Source organism: Portunus trituberculatus, chromosome 17, assembly GCF_017591435.1.
Source record: "Portunus trituberculatus isolate SZX2019 chromosome 17, ASM1759143v1, whole genome shotgun sequence".
Classification (NCBI taxonomy): Eukaryota; Metazoa; Arthropoda; class Malacostraca; order Decapoda; family Portunidae; genus Portunus; species Portunus trituberculatus.
In genome coordinates, this window is record NC_059271.1 from 10,521,720 (window position 1) to 10,526,719 (window position 5,000).

The following is a 5,000-nucleotide window of genomic DNA, read 5'->3' on the forward strand; positions in this document are numbered from 1 at the left end:
TTTTTTTTTTTCAAAGCCATTTTGTGTGAGTGTGTTTTCTTTACTTTCATACTGACATAAATACAAGCACATGCACAAGCTTTCACTCAAACAAAATATCTTTATTCGTTATACATATTAGATTGAAAATATAAAACATGAACAGTTCCCCATGCATGATTTAGAGTGGGCCCCTGAACAACGGATGGGTCCCGCAGATGGCAGCTGCGTGTGTAATTCACCTCCTTGGTCACCTGCTGGTCACCCAGCCAGTCTTCCCCATTACGGAGCGAGCTCAGAGCTCATAGACCGATCTTCGGGTAGGACTGAGACCACATCACACAACACACACCGGGAAAGCGAGGCCACAACCCCTCGAGTTACATCCCGTACCTGTTTACTGCTAGGTGAACAGGGGCCACACATTAAGAGGCTTGCCCATTTGCCTCACCGCTTACCGGGACTCGAACCCGGGCCTCTCGATTGTGAGTCGAGCGTGCTAACCACTGCACTACATGGTGTGTGTGTGTGTGTGTGTGTGTATCTATACTAATCAAGAAGGTTAGATTGAAGAAGGAGGCAATCGCTTATCCCGCTGTACTAAAAAAGTGAAGCCATGTGGGCGGACCTTACGATCGCAACTTACACCCAAAACATTGTCCTCTACCGTGTTAAGCAATGGGGAATTGCTTCTTTCTTTTTCATTACTAAAGGAAAACTAGGAACTAGGAGAGAACTGATGGTTCAGCTTATGTAAACAACATTATAATTTCCTAAATATGTCATGTAGACCTATTATTAACAGTGCTAATAAGAAATAGCTACAATATTGAAAGAAGTACAGCAGGACGTTTCTGGAGAAATTATGGCAAAAAGATTTTTTTTTCTCGTTTATTGCATGACAAGGAACAAATGGTGAAGTAAAATTTCAGTGATTGATGCTTTTCCAGTGCACAGTGACACGAAATCACACATCATTCTAAATAAAAGCTATAATTTAAGAGAGAGAGAGAGAGAGAGAGAGAGTATTTGACGTGTTAATTAATTGCTATACCCAGAGCCGGTTTCTGCTACGGGCAATATGGGTGCGCGAGCGCCCTCAATAAAAAAAAAAAAAAAAAAAAGTGCGCAGAAAAAAAATCGCCGATTTTCTAGACCAATAGCGCACATTTCCACGTCAAGTTGGGGCAGTGGGCGCTGATGCGCCCTTATTATCGCATCAACTTGTTGCTGAGAGTTATACAGGCTGTGTATGTCTGTCAGAAAAGGTGAGGGGGCAGGGGAAAAGAGGATCAACCTGCTGCTGCAGAGAGAGAGTGTCACTCAGAGAAAAAGCAAGGGGGGAGGGAAGCGAGGAAAAATTGACACCTCTGCATTATTATAATACCAGGCCATACAACACAAATATTGGGGGTGTATGGGTGACGGGGATAGGGGAAAAAGGACAAGGGGGGAGGGGGTGCGCCAATTGATTATTCGCCCAGGGTGCAAACTAGCCGGGACCGCCTCTATCTATACCAAGAAAAATCAACCTTCGGGTCAACTTTCACCTGATACATAATTCATTTATCCTTCATTTATATGCATATGTGTATATATACATGTTTATATCTACATTCATATGTATATTTTACATGTATGCATGACCTGGTCCAGTCATACGTTTGTCCCAAAGACAGCTTCCCACCTCTCACCCAAGTCCACCGAAGCTGGAAAATACTGTATTACCTAATTTGTATGTATGATTTACCGTCTAAATCTTCGTGACACGGTATGCCACGACTATTATGATTATTTTAATGAACGTCACATAGTATATGGTAGGCAGCCTCGAAACATGGACATGAGACTGAAATTAAGGAGCGTAACTCGGGCGTTCCCATGTATTTTCAATGGGCGGTCGGCAATGTTTTGGGTGTAAGGGGGTAGGAGCAGCAGCCGACCAATAGGGCGCTGGCTTCACTTTTATGACGTCATGCCGCCTTCTGTTATTCAATCTCCTTGATACTAATACAATCCTCAGAAGGGTTGCACCCAGACCGAGGAGAGCACACAGATCGAGTTAGCCAGGATTGTTTTGTCCCCTGTAGCCGGTTAAGAACAATTAAAAAATATACGTGTTGATTGTCTCCTGACCTTTACTTCAAGCCCTGTGATACTGACAGCTTCTTCAACACACACGGATACTTACTTATCTATAGGGCTCTGTGAGAACCCCTCTCTCTTTCTGTCTCTCTCTCTCTCTCTCTCTCTCTCTCTCTCTCTCTCTCTCTCTCTCTCTCTCTCTCTCTCTCTCTATCTATCTATCTATCTATCTATCTATCTATCTATATATATATATATATATATATATATATATATATATATATATATATATATATATATATATATATATACCTTGCTACAGAGGTGCTGAGGTCAGAAAAGGTTAAGAAACGCTGAACTAGACCAATGATACGAACATAGTACTGAAAACTCCCGCTAGAAGCGCGCCATCTATTGGAACGGGAAAACACCGCAACAAATCCTTGGGCAGAACGCGGAGGAAAGTAGTACTTGAGACTGTAGTGGGTGCCAGCTCTTGGTGACACTGTATTGATGATTGTGATGACTTAACTCGTGCGCCTTGGTGGAGGATAAGCCCTTGGGATCGTAAACTAAGACCAGGATGACAGACGGCGTTGATAAAGCACGAGGAAGATGAGGTGAGTGAGTCTGTGGCCGTGGCTGTGTATGTGTGTTCCTCTGCCCATGTTTACTAATGGTGTTGACATAACCATTCAGCGCGTATTAACATTCGTTTTTTGTGAGCCACCCGAGCGGAAAAATGAGCAGGGGAATAAATGGACAGGTTGAAGAGCGGGTGCTGATGTGGCAGACACACACACATACACGCCATTGATTTGTCACGAGCCGTCATTGCCCTGATAGGCTGGCGGTGTTAGGCGAGGCGAGGCCACGAGAAGAGAATTGGTGGGTGTGATGAAACGGTCGCGTAGGGTCGTAACGTGCAATGCAGCAGTGAGCGGAGGTTTTAATTGGTGTTTCATTACCTGCCAGTGTGTGTCTGTGCTGCTGGAGGACCTGGTGACCGACATTCTCTCGTTTTTAGGGAAAAGAATGGTTACGTGAAAGTAGATTGTATGTATGCTCCGTTCGTAGCCACAAGAGTTGTGTTTTTTCTTGCCTCCGATATTATGTTTATTATTTTATAAATGTAAATTGTACTGACTTGGTGCTGCGAAGGATGAGACCTGAAAAATTACTAACATTAGAGAAATATACATTATCTCTCTCTCTCTCTCTCTCTCTCTCTCTCTCTCTCTCTCTCTCTCTCTCTCTCTCTCAACTTACATCATTCTTCGCATCAACCGCTTCTCATTTCATAGTCGTAGGTAATTAGAGGTCTATCATCAAAATCTGCATAGATTCTCCATAGTAATGCGCGCTTAGGTAATCTGCGGCAATCAGTACTTAGTCAGTCCAGCAGCTGCTCTGTCCACAGCACCAATACCAGATGAACCAATGGATGTATACAGAAACCGATGCCCATCGAGATTATTCTGCATTGTATGCAACGTTCTCATTGGGAGGTTTGATTTTCATCCATGATCTGAATCGGTTTGCTCACATTACGACTGTTTTTAAAATCCACAGAGCTGCTTAGCCAAATCAGTATTGTAGAAATCTTAAAAATCTATCAGTAGAACCGTAAGAATATAATTAATAACCTGTGTAACCAAGTAGAGCCGTTTGAATATAGTCGTGGTGTGAAGGAGAGACGTTTCAGAATATAGTCCGGAACACTCAACACAGATACTTATAAAATATTATCATTGAACAATATGTGTAACGATACTTAAGAAATATCATTATCATTAAACAATAAGTGTAACGATAATAAAAAGGATAAACATTTGAAGTAAATGTGCAATTTAATGTAATAGTATGTAGTATAAACATTAAAGTGAACTACATTACTTCTGTAATGACAGGATAGGGAAGATGATGGAAATTTTCATCGATCACCAAGAGAGAGAGAGAGAGAGAGAGAGAGAGAGAGAGAGGAAATCAGGAGCGATATTTAGTGAAGGTTGCAAATTTGAAAGAAAAGAAAAACTAGGATATTACACTTCGTTTAACAGGTAAAGGCGATCCAATACGGAATTTACTGTCCCGGAATAAGAAAATGTGTCGTGATTATATTTCCTAAGTAGTCTCAAAACTTCATGTATGAGCGTAGCCGGAGTGGCAAATAATCAGTGATGACTATCTACGTTTTTTTTTTCTTTTCTTTTCTAATGGGTATATGAAACTTGAGGGACAACGAAAATGTGTGCAGGAGTATAGCCAAAGAAGTAGATAGTCAATGAAATGTACTTCAACATAAACTTAAAATGTGATGGCAAATTTCATTCTCTACCATTTAAGTATTTGTCCAACTCGTCTGCCTCATCTCCACCTCGCCTGGTTTCACAAACCTGCCGGAATCGTTGCTTTGAGACGGGCTTCGTCAAGCCGGGCGAACCAGTGAAGCAAATGAGGTAAACAAGTAGTCTCTTCTGTATTTTCTCATGAATACTTTTACGTAATTATTCGTTGGGGATAATAAATGAAACGTGTACCTGTTTTATTTTTTTTTTTTTTACGGTTTTATTTCTATTCTTAAATATTTCGATCCATTAAGTATTTATCACCATCCCTTTGCAGTGAAGATTGATGATCCTCTCGAGATGGGTATTCGCACTCAATATCTTGCACATCTTATTATTGGTCTGCCCAACAAACAACTACACAAATCTCAGTCCTTATGTTGCTCTTTATTGAAATGTATCGTTGAACGAGGAGGATAGTTGGTTCATTGAGGAGCATTCACCTTTACTGTCCTACAGCTCTTTATATATATATATATATATATATATATATATATATATATATATATATATATATATATATATATATATATATATATATATATATATATATATATATATATATATATATATATATATATATATATA

General features: G+C 40.3%; 1 protein-coding gene across 1 annotated transcript in view; it reads left to right on the plus strand.

Annotated features, from left to right (window-relative positions):
• The first annotated feature begins 2,534 nt into the window (after window positions 1-2,534).
• LOC123504730 (mitochondrial nicotinamide adenine dinucleotide transporter SLC25A51-like) overlaps window positions 2,535-5,000 on the plus strand; it is a 164,379-nt gene continuing 161,913 nt past the window's right edge. The window contains exon 1 of the mRNA XM_045255483.1: window positions 2,535-2,684. The gene's annotated coding sequence lies outside the window, so the exon portion shown is untranslated. The remainder of the gene's footprint in view (window positions 2,685-5,000) is intronic.